At 47.9% G+C, this 26,098-nt stretch overlaps 1 long non-coding RNA gene across 1 annotated transcript; it reads right to left on the minus strand.

The window, feature by feature from the left end:
- Positions 1-10,752: 10,752 nt before the first annotated feature.
- On the minus strand, positions 10,753-24,856 carry 9330102E08Rik (RIKEN cDNA 9330102E08 gene). The gene is made up of 3 exons (NR_077223.1): positions 23,790-24,856; positions 22,966-23,132; positions 10,753-13,365 (listed from the first exon to the last, which is right to left on the minus strand). It is a non-coding gene; the product is annotated as an RIKEN cDNA 9330102E08 gene (long non-coding RNA).
- Positions 24,857-26,098: the final 1,242 nt, after the last annotated feature.

The raw sequence follows: 26,098 nt of genomic DNA on the forward strand, positions 1-26,098 counted from the left end.
ATTTAAGAATCTGGAAGCTGCAGTGGTCGTCTGACCCTGCAGGCCTGGAGTGAGGTCCAGGCTGGAGTGTGACGCCCTATAGGGATGGGAGTGACACTGGGCACACTCTTTCAGGGAGAAGCTTGCATGACTGTGCTGGCTTCCTTGTCTCCATTGTCCCCAACTGGAACCCTCAATATATTGAATGCCACCTACCTTCTGAGCTGTCTTTCCCTCTCAGTTGACCCTCTCTGAAAATCCCTCTGACACACTGAAAGATGTCCTTCACCATTTCCTAGGTGATCCTGAATCCAGTCAAACTGACAATGAAGATTAGCCAGCGCAGATGGTGTCTTTGGTCGTTTTCCCGTACCTCTTTTAGCTCATTTTTAGTCACTTCCTCGCCTGTCGTTCTAACAAGTAGGTCAGGAGGAATCTTCCCACTTAGAAAATTTCCCTTAAATCTGGATGGATTCTTTTTGTGTCTTTTGTATGTCTCCCTGTACCTCCACATGTGTGTGTGTGTGATATGCATGGACTCATGTACATGTGGGGGGGGGGGCGGGCAGGGTGTGTCTTTGTCAATCACTCTCCATTTTATTTTCTCCTTTAAAAAATATATTTATTCGTGTGTGTGTGTGTGTGTGTGTTGCCCAGGAGCACTACAGTGTCCCCATGGAGATCAGAGGACACCTTGTGGGAGTCAGTCCTCTCCTTCCATCATGTAGATCTCAGGGATCAAACTCAGGCTTGGCAGCGAGCACCTTTGTTGAGCCCCCTCACTGGTCCTTCCAGTTTATTTTTGAGACACTGAGCATGGAGCTTGCTAGTTTGACTAGGCTACCTGCCCAGCAAGCCCCAGGGACTCATGTCTCAGCCTTCCCTGTACTGGGATTACAGACACGCAGTGCCACACGCAGGTTTACTTTTTGTGTGGGTTCTGGTGGTCATCTGAAGCCATGCTTATAAGCATGCACTCTCCCTACTGAGCCACCTCCTGCTGCCCCAGACTCCTTGCATACTTAAGACTTGATTTGTTACTTCTTATTCTACTTCAATCTCTCACATCTAGAACCCTCGACCCTTGACATATCACTCCCTTGTGTGAGAGTCTGGTTCTTCCTCAAAAGCTTTAACAGCAGCAGGTCATTTGTTTAAAAGGTAACAGCAGACAGCTCCCCATACAGAGCTGTAAGTGCTTGCTGCCCTAGGTCAGATAATCTTCTCCCTCCCTCCCTCCCTCCCTCCCTCCCTCCCTCCCTCCCTTCCTCCCTTCCTGCTTGCTTTCCTTCCTTCTTTCTCTCATCTTTCTTTCTGTCTGTCTAGACAGGTTCTCACACAAGTAGCCCAGGCTAGCCTTGGGATGTTGACACAGGAGACTCCGGAGTTTAAGGTCATCCCTTGCTACCTATCAAGTTTGAAGCCAATCTGGACTATGTGAGACCCATCTCGTGGGAAATAAGGCAAAAGATGTGCCAGATAGCTTATTACTGTAGAGTTACGTTTTTCTCTGATTATGAATATTACCTTCCTGCCTGAAACAATACACTGTGCAAGATACTATGAAGAAGGGGAGGGGGGAGATCTGGTATTAGTAACAAAGAATAACAGTAGAAGAAGTTGAGAGTTCAAAGTGGGGAGGGGCTGGGAGTATGCATCTCTCAATGGTAGGGCACTTGCCTAGCATGCACAAGGACCTGAAGATGACCCCAGAAGGGAGAGGGCAGACGAAATGGAGACCTCTGACTGTAGGGTAAGTTTTCTGAAGGACTTGTTGGACTTAGGAGTGAAATTGGACACATCAGTGTGAACTCATTTTCCAGTTCTCTCTAGAGGAGTCTAGCGGCAGCCACCCTGCCTTCAGTCCTCAGTGGATGATAGGATTCCATGCTCCAGAGCACAGCTACTGGTCTCTAACAGCCGTATGCACACAGGGCTTCCTCGGAGAGCAGCTGATTCCGTCCAGCCAGACTGCAAGGATAATCAAAGTACACCTGGTGGCTGGGCCAGAAGCAAGTTGCTCTTGGCCGGTGTTGACTGTAGTAGTAAAGGAAAAACAGACACAGACATTTAAAAGAGCAAGCTTTGACCATTAGAATATATTTAAAAAATCTTTTATGAAAAGCCAGAGTCTGTCATGACAATGGATATGTGCTGTAAAAGGGGGGGTGGGGTGTGAGTTCCCTAAAATGCCCACTGCTCAATTGATGTATGAACCCATGTTGTTCGATGTTATTTAAAAAAAAAAAAAAAAAAAAGCCAGACACAAATCAGTTCATGGAGACCAAAGGTTTATGTGAGTGATAGTTTGGGGTTTCAGCCCATAAGTGTCTGCCTGTGGCTTCAGGGCCTACACGGAGGCCACACATTCTGATGGCCCTCACCACAGTGCACAGCCAGTCACCTCATGGCTGGGATGTAAAACCAGAAATGGACCAGGATCACACAATCCCTACAAGGGATAGCAACATCTTCAGACCTTAAGCATGGTGCAGTTTGCCTGACATACAAACATGTATCTTTATGGTAATGGAAAGCTGACCAACCAGCACTGCTGGGCTTGTTTCTCACATAATGGCTAACTAGAGAACATGCACGAACTCACACATGCATGAACACACACATATGCATGCACACACACACAAGCATGCACACACACATTGTCACTACAGATCAGGTTTTCTGTTTCATTCATGATTTCTTTCTGAAACAGTGATGGTCAAAGCTCAGCTTGTTTTTTGGTTTTGGTTTAGTTTGGTTTGGCTATTTGTTTGGCTTGGTTTCATGTGGTTTGTCTGAGTCTGTTTTTCTTTTAATGTTGTCGTCAGCCTGGCTAGACACTAATGTGCTTCTGGCCTCAGCTACCACATTTACTTTAATTTTCCTTATACTCCTACATTGAATCAGCTGCTCTCTGAGGAAGCCCCATGTCTTTAAGTGGTCAGACTATTAGAGGCCAGTATCTGGGCACGTACAAATCGTATTATAGTGGGCTGGGTTCTATCCCTGGCAAAGGCAAAAGGAAGAAAAAGACAAAATGGAAAAACAATGTGCTCATTGGCAAGCTGGTTATAGCAGTGAGCTCCTGTAATACCAGCATTTGGGAGGCTGAGGCAAGAGGATGCCCTCTGAGTTCAAGGCCAGCCTGGCAACTACCTCATCAGCCATGGTGACTGAAGAGTATATTGCCTCAAAGAAACAAAACAGAATAATAATAATTCCTAAAAACCTCTTACTAGGTGTCCCCTCCATATGTCTCTATACCCTCCCAGTAGCTCAGGCCACAAGCCTTTAACATTCTGGTTTTATTCATTCATTCATTTATTTATTTAGCTTAAAAAAAGTGATGGGAAAATTCACTTGAGATTCAGTACTAGCCAGTGTGTGTGTGTCTGTGTGTATGTGTGTGTGTATGTGTGTATGTATATGTGTGTGTGTGAGAGAGAGAGAGACAGAGAGAGAATGAGAGAGATGTATGTGTGAGTGTGTGTGTGCACATGTTTTCATATGTATATGTGTAGAGCCCAGAGCTGGTGCCAAGGGTCTTCCTCAAGCTTCACTTTTTTTTAGGACAAGGTTTCTCATGAACCTGGGCCTGTTGGATTCAGATAGTCTGACTGGCCAGTGAGTTTCAGGATTCAACATGTTTCTGCCTTCTCAGAGCTAGGATTATAGATGTATGCTAAGATGCCCAGCTATTAAGAGTGGGTTGGGACATTGAGTTCAGGTTCCTGTGTTTGTGATGTAAGCACTTTACCAACTGAGCTATCTCCCTGGCCCAGCCACCATTTTCTAAAAGAATTCTTGGCTTCTGCTTAATCTGGAAAATCAGAACAATATGTAAATTCCAAAGCAGTTAATTTTCATCTTAATCCAAGACTTTTAAAATTAACTTGTTATTACTTTACAAATAATTGGGTTTCATTAGATGTGATTTAAACAAAATTTGGCTAGTAGTAGGTTTAAAAAAAAGAAGAAGAAAAGCACGTGCCTTTAACCCTAACACTAGAGAGGCAGAAGCAGGTGAGTTCAAAGCTACTCTGGCTTGTAATAGCACGTTGCTCCAATAGCACGTTCCAGGGCACCCAGGGATATGTAGAGAAGCTCTGTCTGAGACAATCAAACACAATTTGTTCGTGTTTTTCTTCCTGCCATCTCCCCACTCTATTGTCCTCCCTCTTCCTTCCCACATCTGTGTTGTCTGTACCCTTCAACCCAGCCCCCTGCGCCCAACGTTAACCAATTAGAAAGGTAGAATTTGCCTTTTAAGGTATTGGAAATGTCAAAAAGCATGCTTTGTAATGTTTAGTGCTGAGACAGACCGGGTATGGTGGTCAGAACGCATGGATGAGTGTGCTAAGAGCTGTGAACGGAAGCCTTGTGTTTTTTGAACACCGGTTGACATTCTTAGCGTTAAACACTTATTTCTAAGATCTTGTAACATTTATAAGTCTGCCTTAGGCAGATGTTAGAAGTCAAATGTTTGAAGCGCTTAATTTATTTTAAGCTGTCTAAGCCAATTTAATTACTCAAGTTTGTAAGTGACATTAAAGGCGGGGGGATCTCACGAGCTAATGGAGCATTAGTCAAACAGCATATGAAGGAGGGGTACGTTAAAACACCGGTGAGCAGTAGTGCATATGCCAACAAGATTTTGCTGATAGGACCCTGATACAGCTCTCTCTCTTGTGAGGCTATGCTGGTGCCTGGCAAATACTGAAGTGGATGCTCACAGTCATCTATTGGATGGAACACAGTCCCCTAAAGAAGGAGCTAGAGAAAGTAATCAAGGAGCTAAAGGGGTTGGTATCCCTATAGGAGGATCAACAATGTGAACTAACCAGTACCCCACAGAACTGTCTCTAGTAGCATATGTAGCAGAGGATGGCCTAGCTGGCCATCAATGGGAGGAGAGGCCCTTGGTCTTGTGAAGATCATATGCCCCAGTACAGGGGAATGCCAGGGCCAGGAAGCGGGAGTGGGTGGGTTGGGGAGCAGGGCAGGGGGAGGGTATAGGGGACTTTGGGGATAACATTTGAAATGTAAATGAAGAAAATATCTAATAAAAAAGAAGAAGTGAAAAAAAGGGAAAAAAAACCCACTGGTGAGCACAGAAACATGATGTGCACACCGAACGTCACAAAACTGGACCCTAAAACTTACAGCTTTTGGCTAACTCTGAAGTCCCAGTACCTTAGGGGCTGAGGCCAAGAGACTCACAAACTCATGACCATCTCGGGCTACACAGCAACTTCCAGGCAAGACTGAGCTGTGCTGTCAGATCCTATCTCAAAGAAAAATAAAACAGTAAAATAAAAAGTATAACTTTCATAAACTGAAAAAATAATGTAGAAATATCTTCTAGCATTACCTAAGTCTATTACATACAAGTTCTCCTAAGGCAATAAAAGAATTGTCAAACAGGTAGCAGTTTGCAGACTAATACAAACATAGGCTTGGAGATGAGGGAGTTGCTCAGTGGTGGAGCACTTGCCATGTGCTGAGCCGGGTTTCTTCCCCAACACCAAAGGAAAAGCCACAGAATGATGTGCCTTAGTTGAAAAGAGTTAAAAATCCTCCAAGTAGCCAGGCACAGTGGTTCATGTGTCACAGCTCCAATTGGAAAGCTATCCAATGGCAGGAAGGAGCCACGGAATATTAAAAAGTCACACAAGAGATTTTGGGGGGTAGGGCAAAACCCAGGAAGGCAGATGACTCTGCTCAGATGAGAAGCAGCAGCAAAGAACTGAGCGCAAGACAGGGCTTAAATAAGGTTGGGGGCGGAGGGGGGAGGGGGAGGGGGAGGGGGGATTGGGGGGGATTTGGAGGGGTGGAGCTCTCCAAGGTGGTCTGCGATTGGAGAGATTATGTGGCCTGATCTTGGGGCAAGCTCAGGGATTGGTGTTTTTTTTTTCTTTAGGGCGGGGCCTGGCCTCTCCCACCTGGGGTCGGGGATAGATTAGGAAATGCTGCTTAGGGGCTCCTACCTGAAGGACATCTCCATCAGGGCTTCGAGAAGAGTCTAGGGCTGGAGCTTGGTACCTGGAGGTCTCCAGGGGCGGGGCTTACAAAGGCAAACTCTTGTGCTTAAAACGGAGTTGGTGTGAATAGCCAACAGCACACACCTATAACCCCAGCACTCAGGAGGATTGATAATTTGAGGCCAGCCTGTCTCAAAAAATATGGAAAAAAATAAAATAAAAAAGCACCTGCATTTAGACAAAGAGTCCAGTCCAGTTGCTCAGTTGCTTCTTAGCCTTCAGTATGCATGGGAATCACTCACCCACAGGGCTGGACCAAAGACTTAAAGAATGAGTAGCAGCTTTGTATTCCCAGAAAGCTCCTGAAGTACGCACCAGCTGACCCAGAACCATCCTTCCTCGCCCTGAAAACTGTTCCTCTCCACCTGTGCAAGTGATCTTGCACATCATTCCAGTTAACAAGACCTGGAACTGACCTCCAGCCAGGGGCGGCTCCTCCATTCCCTCCAGTGTACACCTCCTACCCGCAACCCACCCCCCTCCCTTTTCCCAAGTAACAGCAGGACTCAGATTAGCTAAGGAAGGCTTAGAGCAATGGTGTTTATTCTGAATTTCCAGTGGTGAGGTGTGTGTGTGTGTGTGTGTGTGTGTCTGTCCCTGAACACATGTGCATGCGACCATGCTCCTAAGTATGGAGGCAGACTCAAGACTCTATGCCAACACTTCTCAGCAAGAGAAATTATTGGGAGGTCTGCCTTGATTTTATTTCTCTTCTGTATGACTCCTCCAATTAGAATGCAGTCTTCTTGCCTGCAAGGCTTTGGTGTTCTTCACAGCCATGTCTCAAGGAACTGGAACAGAGCCAGACACTTCCTGTGTGCTCAGAAACGATTTGTGGGATGCTCAAGGCCTGGTGCTTTGAATATTAGGTTGATGTTACAGCTCTGCTGTCAACAGGGGTGGGTGCCTTGTGCCTGTGTCTCCCTCACAAGAGGAGCAACTGTGGCCACAGGCAGAAGTGGGGGGTCTTCCTTGCTCCCTACCACAAGTTATCTCAATGCCACTTCCAACTCTGACGTAGCTGTAGGATTCTGCAGAGCCCAAACCAGAATGTTCCTCATGCAAGGCCAAGGAAGGACATAAAATCAGAGGAGGAGACACAGCAGAGGGCTGACCAACAAAATCCAGAGGCCTCCAAAGCCATGGGGGGAATGTGATGAGTTGCCAAACCAGAGAACTTAGAAGCAAATATCAAAGCCAGGGAGCACAGCCAGGAATCCCAGACCAGAGATGAAGAGAAAGAGCAAGTGGGCAGATCACAGCTGGGAGGGGCGAGGCTTGCTTTAATGTGCCTCCAGAGCCAAGCTGGGGTGGGCGACTCAAGGTTACAGGGGCTATGGTAGGGCTGTACAGAATGGAATTTTCTGGGCTCTTTGTTTCTTAGAACAGAACCTGAGGAGGAGGCACATAGCTTGCTTAAGGCCTGGCTTCCACATTCTGACTAACACAATCATACTATTGCCTGTGTTAGGACAGTGAGGACCTGGGTACCCACTTCCCCTAAGAGCTGGCATATACCACCACTCCTAGTGTCCACTTCAGGATTCAGGGCTAGATTTCAAGAAAGGAATTGGAAGAAGTCAGCAAAGTTGTCACCAAAGAGGAAAGACTCCCAAAAAGTCCCAGGCTGTCCTCTGAGGAGGGAGGACTGCAGAGAGAAGCAGATCCCTTTGATACCAAGAAAACATTTACAGGGTCACAAGACGCTCAGCAGACTCGGGCTAAGCATCTGATGACTCCTGATTACTTCTAAAACGGGCTTGCGAGCCCGCCAGCTGGCAAACACATTTCCCTCCAATCCCCTTCTGCTGTTCATTTCTCTTTACTCTCCACGGCCTCCTGTGCCCCACATCACCCCTACAACAGCAGAACTACTTTACGAAAGGTGATTGCTGTACAAAAAAAAAAAAAAAAAAAAAAGAAGGAAAAAAAAGAAAAAAGAAAAAAATAAAGAAGAGCTTTCTTCTTTATTTTCCAAGTCTTGGGGTTGGAACCCAGGGCCTCACATGTTTGACAGTCTCCCACTGATCTACCCTTTGCCCCAAAACTGTTTCCTTATAGTTTTCTAGTTCCAGGCATCTGCGCTCTCCTGAGGTGAGCTCTCATATCCAGCATCAGGCAAACCCTGAACCTTCCTGGCCTGCCATCCCCCCACCCCCTCCCCTCTCCCCCTCCCCGTCCCCTGTATTAATGAGCTCTGGCTGAGGAACCAGGTCAGTGGGAGGAGAAAGGGTTCAGCTCACTCACCAGGTGGGTTAGCTACTGATTTCTCTGCGCCTCCATGTCTTCGCCCATGAAACACTGTAGTGTATTTTCATGCAGCTGTGGATGTCAAGCAAGAAAGTGTATCTGGAAGTGCTTTGTAACTGAAGAGCGCCTCCAAGTCAGGAAGAGCCTTGTGTGGTGGGTAGCACAAGCCTGATACCAGCGCTCAGCAAGATGCTGAGGGCTAGGCTCTCCTGGGCTACCCAAGGCCCTGCTTCAAGAAGCAAAGCACTACTGTCATTATGACTGCCACTTCTCATGCCTTACTGTATGCCTTCACATTTGTTACTGGGTTAGAATTGTTTGGTTTCTAATTTTAAAAAATAATCTAAAATATAAATGATTGAAATAACACTTTTCTTTATCATATGGAATCTATCCAGAGCTATGATAAGACTATGGTATCGAGGATCCAAGATCCTTTTATCTTCTTGCTTTAACCATGGGGAGCACCCATTCCTAACATTATTTTAGTCCAAAATAGATACACGAAATCCAGCCAAGGATTGGAGAGATCAGAGACTAAGGATGATTGACACAGAGCTTGAGAACTTGAGTTTGATCCCCAGAACCCACATAGATGGAGAGAACCCACTTCTACAAATTGTCCTCTGGCTTCCACACATCCAGTGAGGTGTGTCGATGCACAAACACAAGTCTAAAACAACTAAAACCAGTCATTATAGAACATTCCAGTCAGCTTCTTAGAATGAATAAAGATGACGCCCTCTTCTTTGCAGGTCACCCCTGAAAATTCTGCTTCTGCTTACTGGCCTTCACTAGCCAAATGTTGTCACCTTTAAGTACAAGAAAGGATGGGAGATGTGGTGTTATTCTGAGTGACCATGTGTCTATCAAAACAGAGAGGTTTGGTCCTATTATTTGAAAAGGAGACAGGGGTCTGTATCATAACTGGTCACTTCGCCATGGTCATCCTCATCTCCCTGTGAAGAGCAGCAGCTGACCTCCCCTAGCCCCAAAACCTTTCCATTACCACTGACAGCAAATCACACTCCTGCTTCTCCAACTCTTCCTTCCCTATACACACCATGTCTCAGCACAGGGCTGACCACAGCTTCTCTTCTCAGCCCCAACTCTCCTCTCAGTCATGTCCCCAACTCCCAACCCAAATAAGAATATGCTGTCCTTCCAGAGTCTGGTACAGGGAGGAAGGTGTCCACTGAGGGCAGGCGCAGTCATCCAGGCAAGGCCTCCCCAAACCCTGCTCAGGAGCGGGAGTGGGAGATGCAGCAGGTACAGGCGGGGCTTCTGCATCAGACCTCTCTGAACTCCAGACTAGTTCAGTTTAGCAGAGTAGAGCAGTTGACATGAGTAAGATGCTCAGTAGCATTGTGGAATAAATGAGTGCTCCTGACATTTCAGCATGATGCAATGGGACATCTTGGGCCCCAAAGAAAGAAAAAGACAAAAGCTATGAAGATGGGAAGGGAAGTACTGGCCAGAATTCAAGGTGGTTATGTTCAACATATATACATGTATAAAATTGTCAAAGATAAATTATTTGTAGAGAGGAGATTACTGCTAATAAATGTCTAGAAATTGGGCTTCTTGATCCTTGGGAGAACCAGAGCCTTATATTGGGCACAGGACTTAAAGAAGTACACACTCTTTTAATGTCATCCAACTCCTATTAATGTGGATGCCAGCCTCAGACACCAGTGCTTTCCCATGGAGGAAGGGCCCCCTGCAAGGATGGAATGTACCAGAGAGCAGACAGAGTGTCCTAGTGCCCGGGGAGTGTAGCTGTTGGGTGTGACCTACTAGAGTGGCACATGAGCTTATCAGTCATGCCATTGTGATTTCTGACCATAAGCTTGTCCTGGGCAGCTTGCTGATCAGTAAGCCATTTTACTTCTGTGTCAAGTGCTAAATTTGTGCTCCTGAGTTGCTAAGTAAGGTTCATACTCTTACTGCAGGCCCTGCCTGAATCCATTGCCCCCACTCCTCCTCCTCAGACCTAATACAATGATTTCTGAGTCCTTTTCTTCGATTAAGTACACAGGGTTGTGCACTCAGAAACTGAACAAGGAGCCCCCTGCTGGAGACTCGGCAGAGAGATGACCAAAGATTTGCAGGGCCTGGGTAGTTTCTAATGCACTTATTCTTGGATAAAACAGTGATGCTGGCTGGAAGTTTGCCTCCAAGGGCTTTCCAGTAGGTGCTTTAACTGGCAGGTACTCTGTAGTGTTTGAGGAATGTTGGCCATATCCTGTACTCTTAGTCAGTAGCACTGTAAAGTGTTAGCAGAGGACCTTTAGCGCTGGCCTGTTGCTGTTCCCATGGTTCAGCGAGCCTTACTCATGTGCACCTGCCCAGTGTGTGCCTCCCTGGTGTGCACTTGTTACTTTGTGTACCTGCTCCAGGACACGCCAGCTGCTGGTGTCTGTGATCTATTAACAAGTGTGGAATTCTATCATTCCTGTACAAAGGAATATGCACAAAGGCCTTCATGTCTGTAGCAGCCTTTACTAAAAGTGGGTAAGATGACATGGGCTTATATAGCAAAAATGCAACACTACAGCAGACATGCAAGAGCTTTAAAGAAAATAAAAAGTGTGGTCGAGTCTACTGCTCGGGCTCTGGCCCCATGGGAAAGCCATTCTCCACACTTAACAAGTAGACAAACAACAAAATGCAAAGCTTCTCTGCAGGCCGACCTCCTCTTTCCCTCAGGGTCTCCTCTTGATGCCTGAGACACCTCCATCCACTTCTTGCCTCGAGGACCTACAGTTCTCAACATGGAGTGCAGACCCCTCACCCTTCTGGCATGGTTCTGCATGATCTTCACAAACTGACACCAATGCTGGACCTCCTCAGCCCCCTCTGAGGGACCTTGATGGCTTTCCGTTCCTCTTCCCACAAACGACAGGTCACCTTCTCCTTCTTCCTCAGTCCAAAGGAAGCTCCAGGCACTCTGCTCTGTGTTGCTTGGCTTCATTGTCTGAAGCGCTTCAGAAGTTAACTATGACACAGCAAGTATACAAATGCATTACCAATCACAGCAATATAGCTGGGCTCTCTAGGCCACACTTTCTTCTTTAAAATAAACAGCGAGGCTTGTCTGGAGTCCTAACTTCTTGAAAAGCAAAGGCAAGGTTACACAGAAACCCAGAAGCTAAAGATCAGCACAGACAAGAATGCGAGACCTCTATCAGTGACACTGTCAGTTCCATGAAGATGCACTCTTCTGGACCATGTAATATGAGTTCTCATGGAGTGGGTACAAAGCAGGCATGACCAAAACTGTGGCACAAGAGGAGGTACTTATTAGTGGTCTCTTATAAAGTTAGCCACAGGTAGCCATTAGGAAATAGGAAGGACATTATTAGTTACAGAAGGCTATGGGCAGTCAGTGAGCCAGGAAGGCTAGACTCAGGTCTATGGGAAGCAGGGAGGAACAGCAGAAACAGTTCCCCTTCCTACTGGCCAAGGTAGCACTCCACCAGTATAGAGGCTCCTAAGCTGCTGTCTTCTATGGCAACTCTTTGGACAATAGGCCTCTAAGTAAGTAAAGTTACTCAGGTCAGGTCAGAGGGGAAGCTTGTGCTCAACAACACTAAGAGTCAACATCATTACCAACCTACAGCTTGTGTTCAGGGAAAGGGTTGTGTCTACCATTTTTCTATGGCCAGGAGGCTGCCTCCATGCTACCTCCAGGGGCCTGTCTGGCCCTGGACCCACACCAAGCTAGGGAGAAGGCTGGGGCTTTTTGGGAATTGCAAACAGAGGCTCCTATCTTTACAGGCAGTCCCTTGCCACTGGCTCAGAGACTTACTCCAGGCTCCTTGGTTTCCTCTCCTCTCCTTGACAGCAGATTTCCTTGTATACTACAGTCATGCAGCCAGCCTGAGGTTCAGCTGGGGCTCATTAAAGTGATCACAGTGGGGGTAGAGGGAAAAGTGTGATCAAGAACATGGATTTGTTTTCCCCAATTAGGATCAGTCAGACTCCTCTCAGGTGATCATCTAAAACATGATGGAGCTGTTGCCTATGGGATGAAAACAATTGCCCAGCCTTTGCCAAGCTTGGGTACAACTCCTAGCTCCTCAAAATGAAGAAATAACATCAATAAATATTTCTCATCTTTCAAGGGAGACCTCTTCCATGTCTTTCATAGTCTTATCTCTCCCATCTGTGGAGGCCAATTGTTGTGGGGACCTCACAACCTTACTGCATAGTTCACTAGCCTGTCCCCTCCATTCAAGTCAGTTCATGCCAATGCATGTATTTGGGAACTGGAGGATGTGCTCAGCACTGTAAAGCATTGCTCATAAATAGGGTTGATAACTTGATACCTACTTTACAGGCAGGAAACTGAGGTACAGTGCAAAATAAGTGTGTTGCCCTAAGGCTGTGCACTGAGTTAGTGTGGACTGACTCCAGAGTGCTGCTCACCTCTTCCCTGCACCACCACCTCTGCTGCCCTGCTCACGTCTGCTTTCCCACAGAATACCTCGTTCGAGCTGGGCACACACAAACCCTCCCAGGTTGGACCTTCCACCTCTGCTCCAGATTGCTTGAAGCAGTGTAACCAACAGCACCAGCCCCGGTTAGAGTGGAAGCATAGGGACCCTTGGGTGTGGATCCCCAACATCTGGTGATGTTCCTGGCTGAGTCCACTGGGCACTCGGGTGCATCCTTCTCAGCTCTGCCAGCTCATTCAGACACTTCAGTTCATTTGAAAAATGCAAGGTACAATGGGATCACTGGCACCACAGGATCAGTCAGTTCGCTCCTGGTGGTGCACTTTTGCTTCATACTTTGGGCACTTGTTTTGCTCCGTATTTTGTCACTGCAGGGCTTCCAAGTCCCTGATAACCATACTCATTTCTTTCCTCTTTCTGTCCACAGCTTTTAGATTGGGTGTTGAACTCCAGGCTGCTTGGTTAATACCTAAAAGGTGTGTGAAATCCCCAGCAAGTCTCCTGCAAGCAAGCCTCTGTTGACGATAACCTACAGGCCAGACAAAGATGTGATGGGTGAAGCCACGGACTGGGATGCCATGAGTGAAGCTCTCCATCAGACTGCTCCTTGTGTATTACTAAGCAGGTTCTTCACCCTGTGAATTAATGTGAACATAGGCTTTCAGGTAGGGGATCAATGGATATGATTTGAGTAATAGCCACTCTCATTGTAAGCCCTGAAGCTAGGACCACCTAACCAAAGCTCCTGCTGGTTCTCAAATAAACCAGGGAAGCCTAGTGGGTTCTTTCTAGGCTTGTTGGATTCTGTTCCTCTCTTGCTCTTTCCCAGGGAGGACATCAGTTGGCCTGAGGCTGGCTCCAAAGAGACTACCACACAACAGCTCTGCCTATAGCATCCAGGAACACAATACTTTGGATTCCTTCACCTCCAGCCCAAGTCCAAGTCCATGGGACATCCCACAATCCAATCATTGTCAAGTAGGAAGAAAGGCGAGAGGCCAGGGACCTGGGAATAGAGCCATCCTTTGAAGCTGATGGGCACTGAACCAGGCTGTTCTGCTTCATCAGTGACATGACAGGCAGACACCAGGCAGTCCAGGAAGGTTTAGAGACTTGGGACTAGTACAACAGATGAGATGGAGCAGGCACTGAACATGAAGCTGAGGTGGAGGAGGACACCCAGGGGCTACATGTGGAACTCCCATATGCCTGAAGCTTGGTAGCAATCTCAGGGACACACACACAGTTACACAAGAGAAAGACAGACAGACAGACAGACCGACAGACACAGACATAGACAGACTCAAAAAGACAGACACACAGGCATAGATACAGGAGAGACAGAACAAGGGAAAGAAAGAATCTAAATATCAAGGGAACAGAAGCCCATGCTCAATTCCATGCAATAGAAAACGAAAAACAAAAACAAAAAGAAACCAAAAAACAAAACAAAACAAACAATTACATCAAGCCAGGGATGTGAGCAGAGCTTCACTGGCAGAGGGCTTGTTTACATGAAGATGAAGGTGTGAATTAGATCCCCAGGTATAACGCAAGACTGCACGTAGCTGCACGGTGCTGGTATCCCAGCATCAGGGAAGTAGAGACAGGAGGATCAGAAGCTCAAGGCCATCCTCCGGCTACCTAGCGAGCTGGAGACCATGCTGGGGGACCTAACCTCTCACCAAAATAATTACAAACAGACAAGCAAACAATGCCACAGTTTCGTTGTGGGTTTTCCTGTTTTGTGAGTACTGTAGACTGACCCCAGGTCTCACACATACAGGGCAAGTGTCCCAGCACAGAGCTGTATTCCCAGATCCATGGCCGGTTTTCAGCTTTTGTGGAGTGAAAGGTGAGAAGGGAACAGACCTCAAACACCCATCCTCATCTGCCTCTCCTCTAGGCTGCAGGGTGCCTGGGAGTATCTCTCCTCTCCCCAGGCCCAGAGTGAAAGACAAACTCAATTACGGAGAAATCTGCATTGGCCTACACTTTGGTCTTGCTCTAGAAGATGTAAAATACCTGTAAGGAAGAATTTGAAGGAGTCCACTCCTGCCTACCCTGGCCTGGAGAAAAAAATGGTTGTTTCCTAAACAACAGAAAACAAATCGCCCACATGAGTTCCTGGCCCCTGCTCAGATGTTGTACTGTTTGACGTTTCCACTGTGTGGCTAAATGCCTGTCAGACTATGTCAGGAAATATTATTCACTCACAGCTTCAGTCCCTTATAGTGGGACAGACATGGCAGTTATGCCAACACATTCCACCTAATGTAGCAGAAGCATAAGTGGACATCTGGGCACAGGTCGACGAGTAGGCACAGACAACCAAGGTCAGGTAGAACCTTCAGAGGCCATGCTCTAGTGTCCCAGTGTCACCACCCATGCCCTGCCTCTTAAAGTCTCCTCTGCCTGCAAAACAGCCCCACCAAGTGAGAATAAACATTCAAGAAATGAGCGTGGAGTGGAAAAGATGTCAGATTCTAACCAAAGCAAACTCCTAGCCTGGAAAGCATGGGGTCATCTCAGAATGCAGTGCATTTAGTGCAACTTCAAAGCCTCCATATGCCTGCTCTGTCTGAAGTCTGTGTCTTCTCTTAGCTATGAGCTCTTGTCAAATAAAAAGAAGGTGACATCATTCTAGGATACAATGGTCCTAAGTAAACATTCCTATTCCAAAAGGAAGAAATAGGAAAACAGCAAAAAATAAAAATAAAGAAAATTTAGAATTGACTAAAGGAAGACACCTGGAACCTAGCAAGGCAAACATTGAATCCAATAGCTCCATATCCAATATCTGGGACTCATGGTGGCATCATCTGGGCTCCAAGAAACTTGGGCAACTCAGGCTGTATGGCCCTGCCATTTACAGCATCCACGGTGTCTTGGGCCAGCTCCACTCACTGAATCTGACTTTGTTGGCAGATTATCATCCCACATGCTCACATTTCCAACTCCTCCTCACACTATAACTCAGGTCTCACCTTCACAGTTTCCTGTGCATCCTGCTTGGAGGGACCCTGCAGGGAATCTGACCCTATTACATGTCACCAGGTCTTACAGGTTTATCTCTGGGATGTCGATGCACTGCCTATGATCCAATAACCTTGGAATTCTATGATCCTGAAAAACTAGCACCACATGTCAAACGCTGGGTTCTGCTTCCAGCCTGAGAACTAGACAGGCCTGTCTGTGCCAAATGCCCTGTACAGCTGAGAGTAAGAAACACTTCCCTGGGTGACTCTTGACCAGGCTTCCCCTTCAGCTTGCACTCTTTTCTAATGGACTTGGAGGTGTAGAGCGTGAAGCTTACTTTCAGAGGGATCATGCCCTCACGGTACCGTTCCTACTGTCCCAGTGCAAGGTGCAAGGCTTCTAACCGCTATACAGGTTACAGGCCTTGGGCCTGGAGAGATGGATGGCTCAGTGGTTAATAGTACATACTATTCTTACGGACCCCCCGGCCCCCGTTTTGAGTTTGATTCCCTGTACCCACATCAGAGAGCTCACAACTGCTGGTAACTGCAGATCCAGGGAATATGACATCCCTCTTACCACACACACACACACGCACACACGCACGCACGCACGCACGCACGCACGCACGCGCACACACACACACAGACAGAGTAAAGGTTTTTTAAAAAAGAAAAATTTGAAAACAAGTACACAGTGAGACAATTTTTTTAAAAATAATTACCTGGGCTGGAGAGATGGCTCAGTGGTTAAGAGCACTGACTGCTCTTCCAGAGGTCCTGAGTTCAATTCCCAGCAACCACATGGTGGCTCACAGCCATCTGTAATGAGTGCTGGTGCCCTCTTCTGGTGTGTCTGAATAGAGGGACCATGTACTCACACACATACATACATAAATAAATCTTTTTTAAAAATACAACTCTTTTGTCTCCATTTGTCTGCAACTTCAACTGTATGCACACCTGCCCACACACATATCTCAAATGTTTTTGTCTTGCTCTTTGCTTTTAGTCCTCACTATAAACCTGGCTAAAAGGCAGCAATGATGGGGCCACGGCCTGAATATTATACTGCCTCCACATTTCCTCTACCAAGGAAATCTGTCCGCTGCTTTTTAAAATTCATATTTCCTCAAATACCAGCAGAACATAGATATTCATTATGAAAATACAACAAAAATACCTTGCACAATTCCCAGTAGAATCCTGTCCCCATCTGAAACCTATGGGCAATCTACCGTCTGCACTTCTATAGGCGTTCTGGCCTGTTAAACCTCGCCAGAGCCATTACAATCACTTACAACAAACTGAGGCTTCTCTAGCTTGTACCTCCAAACTCTTCTACATTCCTTCCAAAGTGGGTCCCAAAGGCCTAGAACCACCTAGTCTGGCTTACACTGAAACAATACCACTTCACTAGAAGCAAGTTTTAGTATTGATACTTTGCATTGTGACCTGACAGAACTAAAGACAGGAACATCTTATGTTGACTCATCGTTTCAGAGGTCTCAAAATGGGAAGACATTGGGCACAAGAAAGAAGCATGTTCCTATCCAGGAATCAGAGTGTAGCTACAGCCAAGGTGAATACAACCTTCAACGGCTGACTACACATGCTCTGTCTCTGCCAACCAGACCCTACTGCTCAGTTTCTGCAATCCCCAAAGTATTTCCACAAGTTGGAGACAGGCATTCAAAACATGAGCCCAAGGTGAAAGTCAAGGTTCAGGCAACAATAGATGCCAACACCTCTAGCAATGTGATTGTCTGCGTTGTCTCTAAGAGACAGTTTCATGATCCAAGATAGCAGAACCTTTGCAGAGTCAGTTTTGATAGTGAAAAAACACAAGGACACAAAGCAGAACAGAGGACTGGCAGACGGCATGCTGGGAAGTTCTCCATGTCTCTTCCTCTGGACAATCTGTCACTGGTCCCTGCTGATGCTCTTCCAGGACAAGGCTCTTAGATGGCCACTCACCACAACCCTTGGCACTACAGGGTCAAGTCACCATCCCTCTGTTCAAATCTCTGACTCAGCCACCAGGCTCAGTGACCTCCGTGACCTCCCACCATCTTCCCTTCCTCTGCTTCATCCCAACTGCTCTAAGCGTTCTCTTCAAAACACAGGTCTGACTGTGTCACTCTAGTCCAAACCAGTCCACGGAGCCATCTGACTACCAGGGTGTCTTAGACAGAGTTTCTATTCCTGCACAAATATCATGACCAGGAAACAAGTTGGGGAGGAAAGGGTTTATTCAGCTTACATTTCCACATTGCTGTTCATCACTGAAAGAAGTCAGGACTGGAACTCAAGCAGGTCAGGGAGCAGGAGCTGATGCAGAGGCCATGGAGGGATGTTCTTTACTGGCTTGCTTCCCCTGGCTTGCTCAGCCTGCTCTCTTATGGAACCAAGACTACCAGCCCAGGGATGGTCCCACCCACAAGGGGCCTTTCCCCCTTGATCACTAATTGAGAAAATGCCTTACAGTTGGATCTCATGGAGGTATTTCCTTAACTGAAGCTCCTTTCTCTGTGGTAACTCCAGCTGTGTTAAGTTGACAAAAAACTAGCCAGTACACAGGGCAATCATCTGAGCCCCTGGCCTGGCTCGTGGGTCCTTCCAGTCCCGCCACTTGCCATTCCTCTCCAGAGCTCATTGCCATGCTCCAGACAAGACCTTCTTCCTTCCTTTCCAGCATCTACTGAGCTGAGCAGAAATGTAGCCTTCATGCTTCCCTCTCATCAGCTTCGGGTTATCAGAGAGCCTTGGTGATGTGGGTGGGCCTTTCCCAGGGTCATGCAGCTGACCAGGGACTAGTGTCAGGCCCAAGTCTGAGACTCTAAGCCTAATGCTGCCTCCAGCAATTGGAGGAAAGTGCTGCATGGGACAGTCTCCTGTAACTGAGCTCTACATTAGATGAGTCACCATCTGGTAGAAGTAGAAGTAGGACATAGCTGTAGTACAAAGACTGAGTTTTGTTTCCTTTTGTGTGGGGCACCAGGCTGGTCTCAAACTTGTGGCAAGCCTCCCACTTTTGCCTCCCCAGTGCTAGAATCCCAAGGATGATCCACCACACCTGGCAATGCTGACATCTGACGTGTTTAATTATGACAGGGTCCTATTGGTTCATATTTATCCCCAGTACTGTCTCTTGTTGCCCCTCCCACCAAATAGCTCCTACTTCTACTTCTGTCTTTCACTTGTGTAAATATATGTATATCTGCACTCATGTATATAAAACATAGGTCCCACATATGAGTCTGCCTTACTTGGCTTATTGCTGTGTGGTGATTCTACCAATTTTCCTGCAAATGACATGCAGAAGACAGGGAGGCCTTTTCTACCCACAGCACAGCTGCTTTTAGATCACTGCCACAAAGTACAGGGTGTACACACAGATGCAGCTGCGGGCCCTGATACCCAGAACTCTCCCATAAGAACAAAGACAGCACTAGAACCAGGTTGGGCAGGATTGAGGGCACAGGGTGCAGGGCACAGGCAGTTCTGTCACCAGAGCCTTTCAGGGCACATTCACACATTATTCCCATTTCCATGCAGCAGTTTCCCTGGAGTATGGTCTTTCTGAAGACTGCCAGGGGTGGGGTGGCAGTGTTAATTGCCCTATGGCACAATGCAAGATTGTGCAGTAACAAAAATGCTGAGAAGGACGTCCAGAAAAAGTATTTCCATGAGGAAATGGAATAGCAAGTGGCTCGGTGTACCATGCACGAATTAAATGCAGAACTAGGTGGAAGGGAAAGCAATTACAACAGCATTCAGGACAATGGTGTGCCTCTGAAACAAATGGTCCCCTTACTAAACACCCACCAGTCCCTACCCAGGATGGCTCAGTCTCCCACCATGCCTCCATCATGATCCTGAAGGGGAGGACAGCTGAACAGGACTGACTTCTTCATGTGATAAATGAGGACCAGAGCCAGGGCTTTCTCCTACTTAAGTCTTAGACCAATCCTAGAGGACCAAGTTTGTCAGACTGGCCTGAATGGAGTTCAAGGATGGTTTGTGTGTTCAGATTCTGTTTTGACTAGATACATGGAGCAGAACTGTGGACCACACCTTTTTATAAAATGCTAGTAGGAAGGCTGGTCACAGTGACTCACATCTAATCTCAGCACTCAGGAGGCTAAGGCAGAGAGCTGCCATGAGTTTGAGGGTGACCCAGGCTGGGTAGTGAATTACAGGCCAGCAAACTCTTACTGGTGCTGTCTGAGAAGGTAGGGGCTTCAACGAATGAGCTCAGAGCCTAAAATGGTGCCGATTCATGGGCTGAAATCACAGGCCAACAGGCTTCTTTCCAATGCCCCAGTACTAATCATCTGACACACACCCTCCTGTGCCCTTGTGGCACCTTCTTTGTTTTTTTTCAGGCCTTATTTTGCTATGTAGGTCAGGCTGGCATCAGACTCCTCTTTTAGTTTCCCAAATACTAGGATTGTGGGTATGAACTTGGCTTGTGGTGTTTTTTGACTTTAATTTCATGCAAAGCAATGTAAAGACAGCAAAGATTCTGTGAAACTAACCGTGTAACTATGAAAAAAGAAAGGGCTGTGCCTGTGGATCTAAAAGACCCCTCTGTGCACCATACAAAGGAGACCCTATACAAAAAAAAAAAAAAGCTGTCTCACTTTCGCGCATGCGCACACACACACGCCTATCTAGGTGCTCCAGGAGCTCCTTGCACACCCTTTCATATTTACATGCTTTCATGATCTGACCAGTGGAAAGTTCCTGGGACAGGGAGCAAGGTCTCCTCAAAGCCCAATGCCTGACATCCTGGCCTTGAATAAAGGTTGCACGCAGCTGTTGCACCTCTTACCTCTGGGTGGCACTATGAGAAGGTCCTTTGACACAGAGGCACCTAACCCCTGATTACAGGACCCCATCTCCACTCTAGACCTTTGGACATCACCTCCTACCCTGGGAACTGCTTTAAGACATCCATCTACCCAGTCCCAGCCCAGCACTGTTGGGGACCATTAGGCTGAAAGAGGAAAAAGATTTTTATTTTTTAACTATGAAGGAATTTATGATTGAGATCAAAAGTAGTCAGTGGGTGGGATGGAGGTGGATTCCAAACTTGTCCCAGCACCTGCTCTGGAGCTGGGATATACAACCTCATGAGATGGTGGTCACTGCCACAGGAGAACTACCACACAGCATGTCCACTGCTCTCCAGAGCCCAACACTGCCTCTCCCAGCAGGTATAGTCCAAGACAGCCAGCTTCTTCACCGGTCACCCTTCTGAATGCTGCCATACTCTGCACCCAATTTGTTCAGATAGGCACCTCACAAACTGGGCCTAGAACAGGTATGGGGATCAAGTGACTGAAAAATGAGCTCAGATGGCCATTGTCTGCTGTGGGAATGGGGACAGGGGCAGGAGCCTCAGATTCATTGGCATGGAATGGTATGTGCCTGGGAGATAAGTCAGACCCAGAAGAGGGCAGCAGGCTATATGCAGAACAGGCCTAAGGTACGGTCCTGGCTTTGTCCGGTACACAGATAGGTTTTAGCTCCTTTTCCTACCAAGGACAGAAGGACACATCTCTGATGGACTCAGAGTACTCCTCAGAGTTGGGCCTTAAGAACCCTTTCCCTTCCTTTGCTGCACCTTGATGCCACTGGCAGTGGGGATAAGCCACGGCAGGCTACAGAGCTACTATTACAGCCCCATCAGAAAAAGAAAGAACACTCAGGGGAGGGAGGTGACAGCTTGGATTGGGGGAAGCCAAAGTGGCCCCTGCTCTAGACAGGTTTGTTGTTGTTTGTTTGTTTGTTTGTTTACAGGCATATTTATAATGTGTAGCCCTGGGTGTCCTAGAACTCTCTCTGTGTAGATCAGGCTAGCCTAAAACTCCTTCTAGGCAGGTTCTCATCAGCCCTGCAGCACCTGGCAGACAGACTGAGCAAACAGGGGCAGGGGGAGGAAAGCTGGCCATGAGACAGGCAACAGTTTCTGGTCTGGACAGGTTTCCTTCCTATGGGTATGTACCCAAGCCCACAGCAGACAGTGATAGGAGGAGGGAACAGGCCAGGGCACAGGGGACTGCCCGTCACTGACTTTATTCTCACTACTGGCAAATGTTACCCACTGCATTTTCTGCCTTTGAGCCCCTCCTACATTAGGAAAAACAGGTGAAGGCTGCTAAGTGCCCTGCCCTCTGGCACTCCCTCTCTGACTTCAATTCACTGTCCATAAGGTGGCAGTGCTCAGAGAAGCCTGGCTCTTAGCACACAGAAGACAGAACTCAGCTAAAACTCAGCTAAAACGCAGCTAAAACTCATTACCCCAGGGCATTGCAGATAGGGTATAAGGCAACACAAAGTAATGCTTTTCACTGTAAAAAAAAAAAAACTCTTGTTACCAATAACAACCATGTTAGAAAGATCAGCAGGCAGGGTACAGCTCAAGAGCATTGTGTGTTAGTGGAGGAGTGGCAAGAGGGGTCTGAAAGGTCCTCCCAGGCCTAGTGTCAGACACAGCCGATGTTCACTCAGGGGCCTGAAAGACTTCCTGCTCTTATTGGCTATTGGCCTGGCCTCCCCTTTATGCCTGTTCTGTGTGTTCTAGGCCCTGGAAAGACGCTGTGATGATGATTCTATGCCTCCTGGTCTTAAAGCCACACAACCCTACCCAGGAGTAAGGGGAGGAGAGCAGAACAGGCTACAGCATGGATGGGATGCTTGGGGTAGACACGGTATCTCCCTTTAGGAGGACTGGCCTGCAGCAGTGACAGGAAGCAACCGTCAGCTACACTATTCATTTCCAAGGTCAGTCTAGCGCAACACTTCAAGAAGAACACTGGAGGGACGACTAAGGACCAGCAACAGACAGGGAAGACAAGGCTCAGCTGGCATGCTCTGTGCCAGCTCCCTTCCTGCTCCCACTGCTCCTGATCCCAGCAATCCTGCCTCCTTTGTCCTGTTTCCTGCTCCTGCCTGGATGCCATAGGAACCACCAGAGACCCTGGGCTAAGAGCATGCACCTCAGTCGAGGAATGCTAGCTAGCTAGGCTAGCATGGAGGTGCTAGGTTCCACCCCAGTGCAAAGAGAAAGAATAAGTAGGGAGAATAAGACAGGGAGAGGAAGAAAATCACCCAAAGGAAGACCTCCACCCACCCACAGTGCTCCAACCTTGGCCCCATTCCCGCAGTGGGTTCCTGTGTGGGCCCCTCTTCTGGTTGCCTCAGCTAGGAAACAATGCTCCCTTTCCACAATCCCAGTGCAGGGCTTACCCAGCGTTTCATGAAGATCAAATCATTGGCAAATCTCAGTTTGAACAGTTCCTTGAGGCCACCCATCTCGGAGTTGGTGATAGATCTGGTAGGTGTCCATGACTTCCACACAGTGCTAACTGTAGCTTGGGCTTGATTGGCTGATATGCTTTACAGGTGCTGTGTTACTGCGGACAGAAGGGTAGTTCGTATGAGAGTGATACCCAGAGGGTATCAGGGTAGAGACAGCTCTAGCGCCCACCCCATTTATGGCCTGGGACAAATTACTTCACCTTTATTCACCACCTTTCCCTTCAGGAAAAAGAGATAGGAAAGGTTTGCTTTCACACAGGATTTTCTGAGTAAATGTGTATTTGATTAATAAAGACATCAGTTTAAAACCTACGTTAGAGAACATAAGAACATCCCTTTGTGCATGCTTCCCACCTCCACATGCTACTCTGGTCTTTTCAGATGACTCTCCATCCTCAGGATCCTAGTCACTGAAGGGGACAAACCAGGGCCAGCCTGCTCTACCCTGCTGGTGTCCCAGAAGACATGGATCAGATGTTAGGAGCTCCTTAGCTTTCTATAGGCAAAAGCTAGAGCAGAGTGAAGGAAAGGGGGACCAGGGATGGGAAGAAGGGACATTAGAACGAGGGGGGAACATAAGGGACATGGGAGGAGCCTACGAGCTGAGAGAGAAGAGGGAAGCTTGTAGACAGAAGGTAGGACAGGCAAGAGGAGGCTGGTGAGGACCAAGGAGGCTACAATACACTCTAAAGAAGAACAGGCAAGAAGCTAAAGGAGAGGAGAAGGCCCAGCCTGCAGGATTGAGCACCTACCCAGTCCAGGTCACGCTGGTGCTCCAGGAAGCAAAAACAAAGTCCAGGGTCCAGGACTTGGAGTTGGCCGCACTGTTGCCCTGACACTGGTGTGCCAGATGTGTAGAGAAATCCTGAAGCAGACTCACATCCGACACAGGTGAGACAAGCACTTGGCATCTGGAGTCCCATCTTTGAGTGCTCAGCTATGTCAGTGAGAGCACTGACTGACGGGTCTAAGCACAGGCTGGGGCATTTGGGAGCAGCCTGTAGTGACAAGTGCTCACACCATCATTCAACGGGCCCAAACTCAAGGGAGATGTGTTCTGCAGGGTCTCAGGTCACCTGTCCTGGAGAGCAAGCTGGCCTGTCACTAAGGAATGGCTAACCTTGAGGCTCTCCTAGTCCACGGAGGAAGACGGTGCAGTGAAACAATCTTCACAACTCTGCAGGGACTCTGGGAGGAAATTTCCTGGATGGCTGGGCTTTCCCTCAGATCCATAGACTGTCAGCTGCCACACAGGACGGTGGAGCCAATGCTGACGAAGCGGATCCTCAGTACAACAGAGGAGCTCTTGGTGCTCCCGGGGCTCGTCAGGAAGGTGAGACTTGAAAGCAGCATGAAGTTAAAGGACAAGTCCTGGGTGGACACAGGGAAAGGCTAGCCTAAGCCTGCAACTAGCAAGAGTCAGTGCCAGGAACCTAGCTATGTGTGGCTGGAGAGGTAGAGAAGGGCAAAGGTGGGCTGCTGGCAAGAACCAAGAGTGCAGAGCCAGACAAGTATGCAGGCCTGACACGACAGCTTCTATCCTCAAGTCATGGGATTGAAGCCTGGCTGGGAAATGGCCAGCACTCATTTGTTGATTTTATGAACTTGTAGTATCAGGGATGGAACCCAAGGCCTTGGCATGCATCCAGGCAAGCTTCCTATCACTGGGTCATCACCAGGCTACTTTTGCATTTTTGTGCACTCCTGCCCTCGTTTGGGATACAGCACATTACAAGCCTGGACTTGGGAATTTTTCAAGTGAAAAGTGAGCCAGGCCATGAAGTAAAGAGGAAATGAAAAGACACATTTTTCACCACTTGGTGGCATCAGCCTGTGAGGAGAACTGTGGATCACCCAGGTTTTTCTTCCTCAAGTCTGGTGGCCTCTAGCATTCTGCACAGAAGCCGTGGACACAGCCCAGGGTAAATAAAAGGCAGAGGAGACCAAGAAAGAACAGTCCAGGAGAGAAGCCAGCCATGCTGAACACACAGCCCATGCTGAGGGCATCCATTGATCCTTTCCTTCCTTCCTTTAGCCCCAGGGCACCGAGGAAGGTGTGCAGAGTGTGAGAACCCACAAGGATAGCAGATACAGCTGGCCTAGAACAAACAGGAACGGCAAAGAAGACTACCTCGGCTAGACAGAGGTCTGCAGAGCCCTGGGTGGGCAAACAGTGGGCACCTAACCTGGGTGGGGGCAGGTGAGAGGATCCATGGCCCAGGAGCAGCGGCCACAGCCCAGAGGCCGAGCAGGGAGCACAGGAGGCTGAGGCTCAGGAGTCAGGCAGATCCACTGCAGAGCTCAGAGCTCACCAACAGGAACCACGCTGCCTAGAAGCATCTTAAGGCTGGGAATAGCATGGCCAGAGAAGCATAGCTTTGGGAATCACAGGGAGCCAGTGAAGAGGAGACTGCAGTATTCCAGGCAAGAATTAGGTGGATCTGAGTGCAGACTGCATCAGCATGGACAGAGGGAAGAGAACAGAAAAGAGGACAGGGACATGAGGAATGGACCCAACTCAGAGATGCTCCATATGGGGGTGAAGGAAGCAGAGAGGAGGCACCAGGGGTGCCAGGAAAGCCTGAGGGGCCACAACCAGAATGGTATGGCTGGTCTCTCCCCAAGGAAGGGTGAAAACCCTGGCCTGGACTGCAGCGTGGAAAGAGATGAGGAAGCCTCCTGAGAGAAGCTCTCACAGAGCCAGTCCTTCTGAATGTGTCCATGCGTGCATGCAATGTACTGCAAGGCTTCCTTCATGTCCCTGCTGTGATCACTGCAGGTGGAACAGGGGTAAACAAATTTCAGTGTTGCCCAACTATGTTCTGAGGCCTAGTGCTTCTATCTACTAGCCTGTGGTCTTAGCCACATAGAGTCTCAATCTGGCTCAGATTTATTGCAAGATATTCTTCAAGGAAGCAATGTTTTGGATCCTGAGAGGTACTGAGAACAGTGGCAAGATCCTGAGAGCAAGAGTGGGTGCTTCCTGCTTTGCCTTCCACCACCATAGTCCTTAGGCCAACGTGCATCCTTTCCCTGCATATGCACTGGTTGCCATGAAACT

The sequence above is a fragment of the Mus musculus genome, chromosome 6 (genome assembly GCF_000001635.26).
Source record: "Mus musculus strain C57BL/6J chromosome 6, GRCm38.p6 C57BL/6J".
Lineage (NCBI taxonomy): Eukaryota > Metazoa > Chordata > Mammalia > Rodentia > Muridae > Mus > Mus musculus.